This window comes from Stegastes partitus, unplaced genomic scaffold, assembly GCF_000690725.1.
Source record: "Stegastes partitus isolate 25-593 unplaced genomic scaffold, Stegastes_partitus-1.0.2 Scaffold1339, whole genome shotgun sequence".
NCBI lineage: Eukaryota > Metazoa > Chordata > Actinopteri > Pomacentridae > Stegastes > Stegastes partitus.
This window is the reverse complement of record NW_007579070.1, coordinates 121,378-136,600: the sequence shown is the minus strand read 5'-3', so window position 1 is coordinate 136,600 and position 15,223 is coordinate 121,378.

The window sequence follows — 15,223 nt, the reverse complement described above, 5'->3', positions numbered from 1 at the left end:
CACTCCACTCAGCTGTAAAACAGGAAGCCTGGGGCTCCTGAGGGACCAACGGTTCTGAGTCACTGAGCTGCCGGACTCCGCTCCATTTCAGGGTGTTTGTGCTGTTCTTGGAGGCTTTGCATTGTTTTGTAGAAACTGAAGTCATGATGTTTGTTCCTGTGGACCTTAAACATTTTGGTCACTAAAGAAAAACGACGAGAACCATCATCCCTTAATGTCAGGCCAGAACCGACCCGTCTGACTGAACAGGGACCACAGACGGCATCTCAGTGGTGCTGTCAGAATATATAGACAGAGACTTGATCAAAACTTGTCAAACCATCGACTAGGAGGAGTTCAGTGGACGGCTGCAGAGGAATCAAACGGAGAACAACTGGACCAGAGACCGCTGTTGAACCTGCACAGATCCACAGCTGCCAGTACAACCACGTCGACACATCTGAAACAGACTGCCGTGTTAAGGTCCTGATCTACAGTCACTCCTCGTTTTACTCACTTCTCTCTACACAACCGGGTCTCAGGAGTTCTCAGGAAGTTCACATTTCCCACACTGATGTCATGACTGCAGCTGTTGAGTCACATCTATAAAGAGACGATAAAACAACTTGTGCACAAAACATACTAATGCACCAAAGTCCAAATTAACTTTGCATTAAAATATTATAACAGAAACTGAGTGCGGACCAAAAAGCAAGACTCAGGCTTTACAGTGACTGGCTCAGTGGTGGCCTGCAGAGGTTGGAGTGAGGCTGAGAAACACTGGACTGGCTGATAGACGCTGATAGATGTCTGCAGAGCAGACGGGCCGGCTGGTGGAACTGATCAGATTGTGCAGGAAGAGCAGGTAAGACGGGCTCGCTAAATGAGATTCAGACTTCCATAAGCAACAAATCTCCAACACCGGCCTCGCAAGCTCTGCGTGGAGCTGTTCGGATCTCCGTAATCGGGTTCCGTGTTGAACATGTGTGGCTGAAACAATCCAGCGTTACACTGAAGACTAGTTTGAGTGTCTGAGCAGCGGTGAGCTTGGACCGGCACCAGTTCTCTTCATCATCTGGCATCAGTGAACCGAACAACCGGATCAGTGGTCGTGTCATCACAGTCAGACAGCTGAGGGTGTGTGAAGCCATCGGAGTGTTTCAGCAGATCACAGACATGCACACGTCTACCGGCACAACCAGCGAAAAGCAAATACTCATATGTGTATGTCAGCACCTTTTACAGCATTTAACACTGTTTGTTGTCAATACCATGTTATTATTATTATTTTATTATTAACATGTACATTTCATTTATTCATCCTGTTTTACCACATGGCTGCTACTTATTTGTCTTTTCTTTAATTGAACTTTTATGAGTGTATGTTCTAGTAGATCAACATGTTGCTCACCTGGATATTTTTCCACCTGTAAAGGTAATAGGGCCAGTTTGCTGTGCAGTCAGCGATACGCCACGTCAATCCTCAAACCACACGAACAAAAGGAATAAATTAATAAAATAAATGTAAAAAATGAAATCATCCATAGTTTAAGAGAAAATAAATATGGTGAGAAATGACACAGAATCACCGTGAAAGAAACTAAAATAATATAAAATGACAGGCTGCTGTTTGAACAGTGCGTCCCTGCTTCCACTGCTTATAAACCTGCTGGTCTGGACCTCCACAGAGCAGGAGTCACTGAAACCTGCCACACAGCAACAGGGCTTCATCTCAGCAAAGTTCTGAGCGGCTTGATTCCCTCCAACCTGTTCTTGATTCTCAGAGTTCAAACAGAATCAATAAAACAAGCGTTTTCATGACAGACGTCCTGAGTTTGCCGTAACAATGCGAGCGGTCGGGGAGCCTTTCTGCAAACAGCGTCGGCGTTTGGATCAACGTTGGATTATAGTTTCTAAGCACAGCTGGACAACACAGGAGGGACAGGTGGAGGCTTCCTCCTGAAGCAGCATCTCTTTTGTTTTTGACGCCTTTCTGCTCAGATAGGATTGTTTACACCAACCTGTGACATCATCGACCGCTGGACCATTGCCGATGACATCATCACTGCAGAGACACAACGACAGCATCATCAGTGAACTTAACGGCGTGTCCGTCCTGGTGGCGGCTCTGACAGCCGTCAGTATACAAACCGCAGTGAAAGGACGCAGCCCCGCGGGAAGATAAACGCTCACCACATAAAACTCTCCCTTCCTGAGATCTGTCAGCTAAAAAGTCGAGCCGTCGTGATGTTCAGCTGGGCTCAATGTTGTAGCGGCTGATGAGACGATCTGCTGAAACGTCAGGTCGAACGCAGTTAAAAGCCAAAGAGAAGGAGTTCATTTAAAGCACACAAAAATACATCTTTGAAGTCAGGAGCATGACTAGTGAAGAGAACACTCCTGAGCAGATGAAGGTTCCACTTCTGGCCCGCCTGCTGTTTGCTAAGTGTGTCAGTGAACTTCCCGACACTGTGGTTCTCCAGGGATGACTGTCAGTGGCTGCCTGTGGGTTCTGATGAGTTCTCTGTGGAGAACGGACCCATCAGTCACACTGTGGCCCAAACACTGATGCTGACGTTTGCAGATATTTTTCAGTGTTGATGTTTTCAGGCATTCCACAGCGGTGCAGAAATGGACCAGAAAGAGACCAGAACCATGCACACTCATGGCCAACTTAGAACTGCCAGTTCACCTAAGCTGCATGTCTTTCAGCTGTGGGAGAGAACATGCAAAGTCAGAAAGGCTCCGGCCAATCAGCAGCTTTGAACCCAGAGCCTTTGTCCTGTGAGGCCACGGTACTGACAACTGGCATGTAATTGGAGCATGCATGCACACCAGCACATGCACACGCCACTCCTACATCTCCCTCAGACAACCTCTGCCATCACAGCTGCATTCTCTGGGGAACGCAGCGTTTCCTGTAAATGCGCTGCCTCAGTGAAGCTGCTTTGAAGTGTTAAACGGTGGCCATACCTGTAGCTTCCCGTTTAGAGGCTGCTTTGTTTTCTGTGGCCACAAACTGTTCAGATGATAAACGCATTTGATTAATGAAGACTTTTTGTTGTTATTTTCGTCCCGGTTCCCCTGGGAGCCCGCAGAAATGAATCAGGAGAACATTTCATCTTTGATAAATAGGGGTCAGAGTATTTCTAGCACGCTTCGAGGAACGTCACGTCTTAGAGGCATCTCTCAGAAGAGTATAGAGAGACTGCAATAGCATGCTGGGACGATGAAATAAAGAAAATAACCAGCTAGTTGGTGGAGATCAACCCTTCTCTGATAGCTTGCTGACTCTCGGAGAGGCCCAGACTGATGGCCTGCATCCCAACAAAATGAAACAGCCCCGTGTTACAGGTGAAATCCTTGGCGTTGGTGTTCACCAGCTCACACAGATCGCAGGTCGCCACTCACATCTTAAAGAATCCTAATCGAACAAATCCATCCGTTTATATCTGTTAGATAAGCTTTATGGAAAAATAGCACATTCCAGATTCCTTCTTCCACAACAATGAATACCAGGCAGTAATACCTGCAAAGAGGTTCACACAGTCACCGTAAGTCTGCCACGACACTGACGGACGCTCACAGCAGCTCAAACCAATGCACCCTTTTAACCACAGCTACTCTGCCACGGGTTCCCAAAGCACCGCTTCAAAGTCAGGGTGTTGTCATGCCAACACCCAACATAACACCTGTGTATAGAGTTTAATGCTTTTCATGTCTCTGTCGCCTATAAATACTGTTTTGTGTATTTGTGACGGCAGTTAGTGAGCGGAGCTAAACTCAGACCCATGAAAGCTGAAGCTGGTCTGTCTGCTGAATGCCGACATGATCTCATGCCACTTATGTGTGGCTGAAACAAACAGGAAGTCAGAAAACCTCAGTAGGTTGAACTCGGCTGGTTCACCTGGAGGCCAAAATATGTTTCTGTCCTTGTTTCTTGTCTTCTGTGTGTGTCCACTACCACCATCAATCTACTCCAGTCAGGTCTTCTTCTCCAGTAACGCAGGTGTCCTTGTTGCTCACGTTCATTACCTGCAGTGTGTCGGCCTCGCCTCGCTCTCTGACCGTCTGACTGCAGCCTCTTCCCACTCAGTCTTGCCCGGTCGACCCACCCCCTGCTCAGCACCTGTTCCTCCTAAGGCCTATGGGAGCATCCCACCAGCTCACCCGCCTCCCTGCAGCAGTGGAATTCTGTCTGTCAGATGAGTCCAGCACTTGGGTCCAAATTATCTCCGTTCCCAATGGAGTGATGCGGTCACATAATAAAACCCAGTCGACTGTGAATGCAAATCAGTCAGTTAAAGAGTCCTCCTGTGAGGTGAGGAGAGCACCCAGGTCACAGCGGCGGCGTGACCACGTCCCAGACGGGGAACTGGGAGTGTGGCTGATTATTGGTGGAGTTCAGGATTTCAGCAAGTCATTGTGAGAGGAGTAATGAGAGCTCAGGGCAGGTGCTGTTCAAGGATGAGCTACCTTCATGTGATGAACCTGCTGACTGTGATTCTATTGTTTCTTTAGCAGACAGAGAGCTTCACGTCCTCTTCGTCATTGCACCAGTGCCTCTCTGAAACAGCCTCCACCACTGACCGATTGAAGATCCCATGCAGCTTGGATGAACTAAAAGTGGGTTTCAATGTGGTCAGTCTGGCTGTTTTCTGGCATCTGTTCTGTGAATCCAAAAGCCAGGACTCCGTGACAGCTGTGGTGACTGACGCAGTGCCTTTATGTAAAATGCAAGATCAAGGCGCTCGTCGCCATCTTAAATCCTCCTTACCTCTTGTTGCACTCCTCAATTTAGGGGCCATCATGACTTCCTTGGACACAGAGTTTGCCTTCCAGTCTGGTTTCTACACATGCCAAGTTCACCTCTGAATGCAAGTGACTAGAACGGAGCTGCCTCAGGCTAGCCGCTCCGGCCTGCTTCGGTTTGCCTTGTTCAGTCTGGTAATCACAGAAACGCTCCTGGTGTGTTTGGCCATGCCTACCTGAGACAGCATAACCCCTGCATTGGTTAGCGTTCCTGCATTCTGCACCCCGACCACTAGAGGGCACCATCCTACCCCTCATACCCGTGAATCAGTCCCGCCCTGTAGGTGATGCTACCTGTCTGGTCCAGAGGTAACAGTGAAATGGTGGCGGCTGGCATCATCCATCCCTTTTCTTCTCTTCACTGTCAGACCGAACAGCAGAAGCTTGTCAACAAAAAAACAAACGTTCAATCGATGTGGGAAGTTGAAACAGTTATTTCACCTCCGTTTGTTTTTAGTTGCTAGAACAAGATTTTAGTTTTAACTGAACTGAACTCAACCACTTTCATATTTTTACAGGTAAAAATATTTAGACAGTCGGTGCGAGTGACAGTTTAGAATCATCAATTAACCTCAACATGGTTTTTATTTTTGGACGGCTCAGTGGTTAGCATCGTTAGCGCCTCGCAGCTAGAAGGTCGCCGGTTGGCGTCCCGGTGAGGACACCCGGGATCTTCCTGCGTGGAGTCTCCATGTTCTCCCCGTGCAGCGTGGGTTCTCTTCGGGTTCCTCCCACAGTTCCTGTATATATTGTAAAAAAAACAGTTTGTTTAAATGCCTGGTCTGCCGTGTCGTTGTCTGCATCCGAGTCTCTGAACCGCTCAAGGACAATCACTGCTCCACATTCAGTGGTTGTGTCTTGCATCAGTATCCCACATGCATGCTCTGGCCGTCTCTGTCCTGCCAAAACTCAAGCAGCTGAGATCCAACGGGGCTCCTGACCGGCCCTCAGTGGCCAGCTCTGCTCGGCCAACATGCAGAGTAAAGGAGGAAGCATCAGCCTCGTCTGTCCTCTCAGGGTTAATTAAAATCATTCCAAGGCCCACACATGGTGTTCACTGAGCCTGGAATGTGTGGAAGAAAGAGGAAGGCAAAGCAGTACAGGCAACATGTCTGTCATCTTAATTAAACACACCAAACGGTGCCCCTCTCCCGGTCCTCCATGTGTACGGGCTTGATTTGAACGGTCCACTCCTATAGGACACCAGGAATGGAGACACAGAATGAGAGATGGGAAGAAAGTGCTGCGTCGCTGGCAGAGAGGCCGGATCTATAAAGGGAATGGCTGACTCGTCAACTAAAGCTGGTTACTTAAGCAGTTTAGGAGTAACCCCAGAAATGCTCCCCTTGCTCTGGAAAACACAGAAAATAAAAAGGGAGGAGGTTTACACAATACCTTCACATTCATGAGAGCTCCATGTGGTTTCAGGCTGATCTATGTCAGTGATAAGCTGAATAGTGACTCCAGTGAACACGTCTGAGCATTCAAACCCGTACACAGGATGTTGGTTTGACTGGGTCCAACACACGCCATGTACAAAAGCTGACCGGCAGCATCAGACGTGGTCGACTCCACCAACAAACTCACTATTTCCTCCCATTTGAGTAACAGCTGCAGAACACTATGATGAACCCTGGATTGTATTGGAACAAGATGTGTCCTGAGCTCACACATAAAGCAGACCTCTAAGATCACCCGTTTCTCTCTCTTTCAAAATGAGAGAACATCCTGCCTCAGAGTGGTGCTGAACAACCAATCAGTGCATCGGTAGCCTCTAAAACATTCAGCTGCTCCAGAGTGATGACAGACCAGATTCCTCCCGTATATTTTGCTTTTCATTAGTTTTCTGTCAAATACGTAATCACATTTAAAATCCTCCCATGTAGAGCCCATAATGAGAAAGCACCATATCAGCCTAATGAAACACTTTGCTCTCAGAGAGCATTTGTGGTTCCCAGAGTTTCCAGAAGCAGAATGGAAGGCAGAGCCTCCTGTTGTGGAATCAGCCTCCAGTCTGGCTTTAAGAGGCACACATCCTCTCTGCTTTAAAGATTAGACTCACAACTTTCCAGCTTGCTCAGAAAAACCCAGAGCCGTGTCTTTGTTATGTTGCTGTAGGCTTCGACTTCATGATGCTCTGGGCAACTTTCCTCTCATTCGCTCTTTATGCATACGTGTCACCTCACTTTGTGTTTTCTCTCTTCTGTTTCTCTGGATCTGGATCGGCACACTTCACATTGTAAAGGCAGAAAAGCGTTCTATAAGTGCAGACCATTTACCTGGTCAGTTTGCCTGAATCAGATGGGTCCAGTACATTTGACGTAGACCTGGCTGGCCTACCACAGTGACTGCATGGGGCAAACAATGAAGCACAGAGGTAGGAGCGTGCCCTGTGGGGTAGCCATGACATAGATGACATTTACACTGTAGATGCAGTCTGATGTTTGCATAGCCAGCAACGGGTCGAAAAGATGGCTGAACAGAAAACGCTCCAAACATTACAATGATCCCAAGCATTTGCACAAGAGTTTTTAAAGAGAACAGTGAGAAGTGTGACCGGACCGAGTAAGTCCCCAGAACTAAAGCCAACAGAACTAAAGCCGACAGAACGCTTTGCGATTATGTCAGTGACACGTGGAGCTACACAACAGCTGAAGAGAATCCTGTGTGAAGGATGTCAGAGCATCTCTACAGACCTGGATCATCATTTAGAGGGATCCATTCTGCAACACAAAGTAAGGGTGCACATATCATACTTTTATAATAATAGTAACTCTTCAGGACCTTTGATGAAACCAAACGGCATCGTATGGACAGTATTTAAAATCATTTCAGTGACTTGGTTTGCATATCTTCAACCATGTTTTGTCCAAGAGCAGAGACCTCCGACAGTCTGTCCTGGAAACCACACTGGGATGATATCTGTAATATATGAAACCTACCGTCTATCTTCTCATCTGACTCTTGCCATAGAAGCTGAGCATGGAAGTAGATTTTGATAAATCTTGAGGCATTCTTTTAATGTGTTAGATGCACAAGATTAACACCGACTACTGAGCTGTACGGTAAGGAGATTCGTTTTTAGGATCTGGTAATGAATTAAACTGAGATGAAGCCTGCTAATGGGTTCGCTCTATGAGGATCAGAACTATCTAACCAGCTTCCACGGACAAACTAAAATATCAGGAGCCACTGCATACCCCAACAGGCAGCAGGGCTCAAACCAGTGTGGCGAGCGGGGGCTACTAATAGATTGCCTAACTGATGGACTAAGGGGAAATGTGTTGACCGACAAAACCACCTGGGTTTAAGGTTCTCACCCAGAGAACCGACCTACGCCTTATTCACACACACAGCAAAGCACACAGGTTCATGACACACTGGGGGAGGCGTGGTTCTACATTATAGAAAGGGATTTTAGTTTCGTACAATAGTTAAAATACAGTGACAGAATTTAAAATATAGAATTTAAATCACCAAAATCCCACAAGCCAGATTCAAATGAAAACTAAGGAAAACCATGCAAAGCTAAGGAGAAATCAAGAAAACATGCAAAACCAAAGAAATAAACTCAAGCAATATCAATCTTTGCAAACACATGCAAAAATAACGAAAACAAACTCAAAATACAAAGCAAGACAAAATCACACAAACAAACTAAACAAGGCAACACTGAGCCCAACACAGGTAACAAACAAAAACAGCAAACCAAATGAAGCGAAGCCAAGCGAAGAAAAAGCTAAGCTAAGCTAAGCTAGGCAACCTTAAACAAAATATAACACAACAAACCAAAATACTACAAAAACAATATTACCAAAGCAAAACAAAGAATGCTGCCATGCAAGGCGAGGGCAAAGTGGAGCAGAATAAAAGATGCAGCAGAGCAAAGCAGCAGAGCGACACCACCCAGAGCAAGCCGCAGAGAGACGGCGATGCTAACGGCGAGGCTAACGGCGAGGCTAACGGTGATGCTAACGGTGATGCTAACGGCGATGCTAGCGGCGGCAAAGCGGCGGCGCGCCGCTAACCCGGCAAAGCAGCAGCGGTCCCAAGATTCAGCCACACCTTCCAGTCACAGCCTCTGTTCAATAAGTCTAAGTTAAATACAACCCAACAGATAGATAAACTAAGTCAGACTGTTTACCTGCCGTTCAGCGGTGTTCATTCAGCACCTGAAGGAGGAGGGACACTCTTATGTAGCGGGAACAGCAGAAGACTCCCAGACTGGCCGAGCAGGCAGCCGCGAGCCAGACGCACCGGCCCGGGGTCCGTGACACATGCAGCTACAATAAAAGAACACCGATTACCACAGAGCATGTAAGTGAAGCAAGATGCTGGCGAAGCAGCCACCGCTACGTTACCTGCGTGGAGCGCCGCCGGTACCTGACAGGTAAGAGCAAGGCGACCCGGAAGTGGGCGGTCCCAGAGCCAAGAGCAAGAGACACCAAGATGGGCACCGCACCCTTATAAGGAGTGCCCTCACGCGGTGATAGGATGAATAGCATTCTCACATTAGGAGCAGAAATTAGGCTTCATCCTGCCACAGCAGCAAAGAGACCAACCCGATGTCATGTCAACGTGCCAGCTACAGTTGGTGTTGCACTGAAGTGGTAGCAAATAGCAGTGCTGGGTCTGACATTTCCTCAGTCACACAGCACAAACAGCCAGTTGGCATGCAGGGGAAGAGCAAAGGCCTTTCACTGGGAGCCTTATGCTAATAGGGACCTTTAGCACAATCCATATTTGGCAAACACTAAGACGCAGTGGAGGAGACCTGTGCCAGCCCTTTATGACCCTGCACATGCACACAGAGTATATACAGACAGCACAGACTGTATATTAGGTAGACTTTGGGCCTATGAATGGGGAAAAAAAGCTTTGCTATGAAACCATGAATCTAAAAACAATCTCTTGGTACATGTCTGTCTTTACCTCTGCAGCGTGAGGATTTCATGCCCCAACGCAGACTGAAGGTCAGAGCAGCTAAACTGTTTAAAGGCTAAAGTGGCCGTGCAGCACTGACACAGCTTCCTCCAGCCCGTCACTGGTTCAACATTTAAACAAGCACTGATGGCATTCATGTGAGTCCACGCTGCCAGAAGCACCAAACTGGTTCGATTTATGAACGTCAGCATCTTGCTTCTCTAAGAATCACACACATGCATACATGCACTAAATAAGACAGTCCTCAGCTCCTTTACTGTCAGAAAACAGAGTTCAAAGTCAGTTGATCACAAAGATGTGAAATAAGTGACTGCGTAAGTATTTACCTCTTTTAAAGTGTATCTCCAGATTCAAAACAGGTGCAGTCATTTCATGGCGGGTAGTCGCTCAGTTAGTGAAAAGGAGACGAATGTGTCGCAAGTGATTGTAGTTTAAAGGCATCTGTATGTGGACGGTTCTGTCACTGCTGAGTCCTTCCTTCTGGCCATGAAAACAAAAGGTTCCTGAAAGCTAAAGACAGGGGATGGATGTACGAACATGTCCAAGTCACTCCAGTATTCCTTGGAGTACAGTTACATCCATCATTCAGGAACATGGCATCGGCATGAAGAAAGAGGCTCGTGACTCCTCTGAAGGAGCTTCAGCTGCTGAGATGGAAGCGTGTTTTAAACACAACAGGAATTGATCTGCAATCAGTGCACAGGGACATGACAACTGGAGAGTGAATCTGGACAGACTGTACAGGAAGGAGATGACTGCTAGCAGGAGATTAACTTACAGGAATAACCATAAGCACGCAGGAATCCAAACTAGACTCCAATCCAATCAGACTTACAAGCTAGAAAAAACAGAACCTTCAGGGGGAGAGAACTGCATAGGCAGGTGTTACGGGGAGTCTGAGAACCCAGGTCCAGACACAGACCACCACAAAAACCTAATGAATGCTAAGATTAAAAAACAAACAGGGATACTCACAAAAAGAGGACAAAACAGGGGGGCAGACAGGCTCGGGGAATCCAGGCTGGAGGCAGGGTGGGGATCAGAGGTAGGAACGATGGAAGGAAGGCGGGGCTCAGCAGAAACATGGGGGGTGGCAGTTTATGGTCTGGCAGTGTGTGGAGGAATGAGCTGGTTCTTAAAGGGGCTGTGGTGATTGGGCTCAGGTGAGCTGATCCCCACAGCTGCAATCAGGCTGAGCAGGGCTGGAGTGGCTGAGAGGTGGAGAGAAGGAAGGAGGAAGGGGCTGAAGCAGGAGGAAGGGGCTGAAGCAGGAGGAAGGGGCTGAAGCAGGAAGAAGGGGCTGAAGCAGGAGGAAGGGGCTGAAGCAGGGACCCTGACAGCAGGATGCATGACGAGCAGACTGATATATGCAGATGAGAGCAAATGAGTAACTTAGCTGGCAACCGGGGAGGGAGAGAGGCTGAGGGAACGTGGACGGAGTAGACGTGGCGTCACAGCAGAGATGATGTCGGTGGCAGGTGCAGGCTGGTTCAGGGATTTGGATCGGTGATCCAGTAGAACCAAGGGTAATGGCACGAGTATGGTGATCCGGGCAAGGCAGGCAAGTCGGTCTGGCAGACAGACCAGACAGGGAAACAAGGTCAGTGACGGGAACTAAATGAGACCAGAACGGTCCAGCATCGTGTTGTCTGAACCGGGCTTTCATGGTACATGGTGAAGAGCTGACAGGTAGACCACTCCCACCGCAGGTGTGCACACTAATGAACCAATGGCCTGCTACATTCTATGCACACACCCACAGGAGGGAAAAGAGAAAAGGTAAAGGAGGAGGAAGGGAAGGCTGCCAGGCTAGCAGAGCTGGAGGACATGACAGGAGGAGACTGTGCATACATGAGCTGTGGTCAGAGGTCCTCACACATCAACACTTGAAGGCAGAGCAGCAAAGAGAAAGCCATGGGTTGGACAAAGCCTACAGTAAGTTTTGACTTGAGTTCACAAGAAGGCATGTGTGAGACTGAAGTCAACTGGAAGAAGATTCTTTGGTTTAATGAGACCAAAATTGAGCTTTTTGGCCATCGGAGTAGACATTGTGGTTGGGGACACCAACTACTGCCAATAATCATAAACACACCATTCCCAGGATGACGCATGGTGGCGGCAGCATCTTGATTTGGTGGAGGAAGTCCCATGAAGGTAGAGGTGGAGGTCAGCCATCACCATCAAGTCTGCAAGGCAGCTGTGACCTGAGGGAGGATGTGTCTTCCAGCCAGCTGCATGGCTGAAGCATATAGCCAAAGCTACAGAAACATGGTTCACAGACAATACATGTTCTGGAGAGGCTGATTCAGAACCAGACTGTTCACTAATGATCCCTGTGTAACCAAACTGAGCACTGGGCTGTTGGTACAAGCCATTGACTGCTGGTTTCACATGGCTCTGTCCCCCCTTCTCTTATCTATGTGCTGCCACTTTTCAAAATCTACCACCCGACAGGAAGCAACATCGACAGCAGTCTTGGGCTAGCAGCCTACCAGACGGACTGTTTTGTTTGTTTTTCTCATCTCCCTACATGCCAATCAGTTCCATCCATCATGACTTTGATGGAACACCAAAGCCACATTGTTCATGTAGCTCCATCCAAGACAAATATAACTGGTCTAAAGAGTGTTTTGTCACCTCCAGTAGAATGATCTGACCTGACCATCATGTACTACAGAGTGGCTGTTAGGATGCAGGTCGAAGCGTTGGCAGAAGAGGAACATCCCAGCATGATAAGGATCCTGTCAGGGGGATCAAGTGCAGACACACACCACAGGCAGGTCGTCACCACTTCAAGAAACTGTGATCAACAAATATGCATCGTGCTGGTAGGCATGTGGACGAACCAAATGTGTCTGCTGAGTCCAGAGCTGAAGAAAGTAATTCAAGAAACAGAATCCAAATCATGAAGACACGGGGGCTGAACAGAAGCAGGAAATGCACAGGCAGGCATGTGGACAGGACAGAAGAACAGAAGGGAAGACACAGGACCACATGCAGCTGAAACCAGACGTTGACATTCGCTGTAGAAAACGTTGACTGGTTCTTGCCAAACTATTGATTACAACAGAAGTCAAACAGGCTGTGTGCCGACCCGACCTCTGCACAACACAACTGATGGTCTCAGACGCACTAAGAGGGCATGTATTTACACAAAGTGACTGTTAACGAGGCACACCTGTTGATTGAAACCATTCAGGAGACTATGTCATGAAGCCGATTGAGAGAATGCCAAGAGCGTGCAAAAGTGTCATCAAAGCAAAAGAGGACTACGTTAAAGAATCCAAAATATAAAGCCCTGAATGAGAAGGTGTGTCCAGACTGTTGACTGGTGCTGTATGTCATACCATGTGTTGCATGAATGCTGGTGATTTGACTGGAGTTAACCTGTGACCTGTGTGTGGTAGCTCATGTCTAAAGTAAAGAAGGGTACACACTGACTAGTTATGTCCTCCATGCTGAGCTTGCAGTAGGTTTAGGTTTACACAGCTCCCAGAGTAAACATCATGCCTGTTTAGTGGGTCTCAGCCACGACTATTCATGTAATGGTGACCTTTGTCGGCTGGGGGGGGCTAACAGGAGCTACACTGGGTCCCTCTGTGCTGGTCACCAGGGCCTTACTGGTCACCAGGGCCTTACTGGTCACCAGGGCCTTACTGGTCACCGCGGGTAGCTAAACGTGTTGTCTAACCATTATCACTCAAAGAAGCAGGTGAATAACTAAACAGAAGATGAAGATGACAGGACTGTCAAATAAACTGAAGCTGCTAAGAACTGTAGACGATAACGGGACTGTCGGCTGTAGTGGACGTCCACACACATACCCACAAACTGAGGTCTGGTCCTCAGGTAGCCAACAAGCCTAGAGGTTGTGGAGGTGTCTACTCATATTCCTTGGAGCTCCTCTAGAAGCAGCATATGCTAGATTATGCTTAAAGCACTGGAGAAATCAAACAAGATGATCTTCACAGTGCTGCCAGTGTTGTCACTGGAGCAGGTAGATGACGGCATTCTTAACAACAGTCTGGGGGCAGCAGGCTGCTGATCCAGAAAGGTGGACACTGGAGGTATAAGACGGGCAAAAGACGGCGTATATTTGTTGAAGGCAGATGGAGAAGACTTGTGTGGTACCAGAACAATGCAGGATGTGTTCCACGGTGATGCTGTGAGTCAGCCACCCTGATGGCAGAAGCTTCGTTCAAAAGGAAAAAAGAAGAAACCCGTTGCTGCTATTGCATGAAAAGCAGTTAATTCCCTCCATTGTATCGCACACACGCTTTGTTCACGAGACCATTCGTTCTTGATCAGTTTTCGTCAGACATTAATTAATTCAGTTACCATGACCACGTCCTTGTTGTGGACTTCTGCTGCAGCTGATGAACTTCAACATTAATTCATTCACCGTTTAGAGCAGATCAACTCGTTTTGTCAGCTTGAAACAGAGAATCACAAGTTAAAGTTTACGATGCGTCTCCTTCTGATGTCCACTGACCAGTACAGTCGCTCGCTATCACGGGGAAAGGAGATGCATTGGCCTCATTTTTGGAAATGGGTGCTGGTTGAAACTTGAGTGCAAACTTACATTTTTTATTTTTTCCATTGTTTAAGCTAAATATTAGACATTAAGATGGTGCTTGTAAATATAAGACTTTATGAGAAATAATTGTCCTAATAGCTCAAAGACATTATGAAAGGTTGCACATAGCTCTTATGAACATACTGTCTGATCAGCTGATAGGTTGATGTTGTGTGATGCTAAGCTTGCTGCTGAACTGCCCCCCAGTGTTCAGATATCATTGCCAGTCTTTAGATAAGTAATAGCGAGTATTTTAGCGGGTTAAGTATCATCATCATCATAATCATTTCAGTTTAGTTTGAGCATCACATCCCACAGAAACACGGGGTTTAACTGAGAACTGAATCACCTGGATGCACAGTCTCCTGGTCTAATTGTCAAACTGAAAGTCTTGTTCCGAAGCACATACGTTCTTCTTTCAGTACAGCTGCCCTCACAAACTACACGCTGTGCCGTGCAGTACGTATACAGCTGGGACATACACATCTGTAATGATGATGCACCTTAAACTTTGTGCCACAGCAAGTCTGGGAACCCAAAAATACAAACAAGCAGGTGGAGTGACAAGTGTTAGAGGTTTATTAATACAATAACATAGGCGAGCACAGGACTGCTGGAGTTCAGGGCAGGAGGTGAACCACAGAGAGACTCGACCAAAGCCCAGCTATAATTGTCGGAGGCTGGCTGAGCGAACTAGGTCAGACAACTAGGCCAAACGAAATGTCGCTAAAACAGAAAACTAAGCAGACCTGTAGACGTGGACTCAGTAAACTGGACTCAGAGGAAACAAAAACCAAGGACTGAGAAAGAATAACACAAACACTAGCAACTTATGCTACAAAACCAATTTGGAGATCATCCATCCATCCATTATCTGTACACCACTTAATCCTCACCAGGGTCATGGGGGGC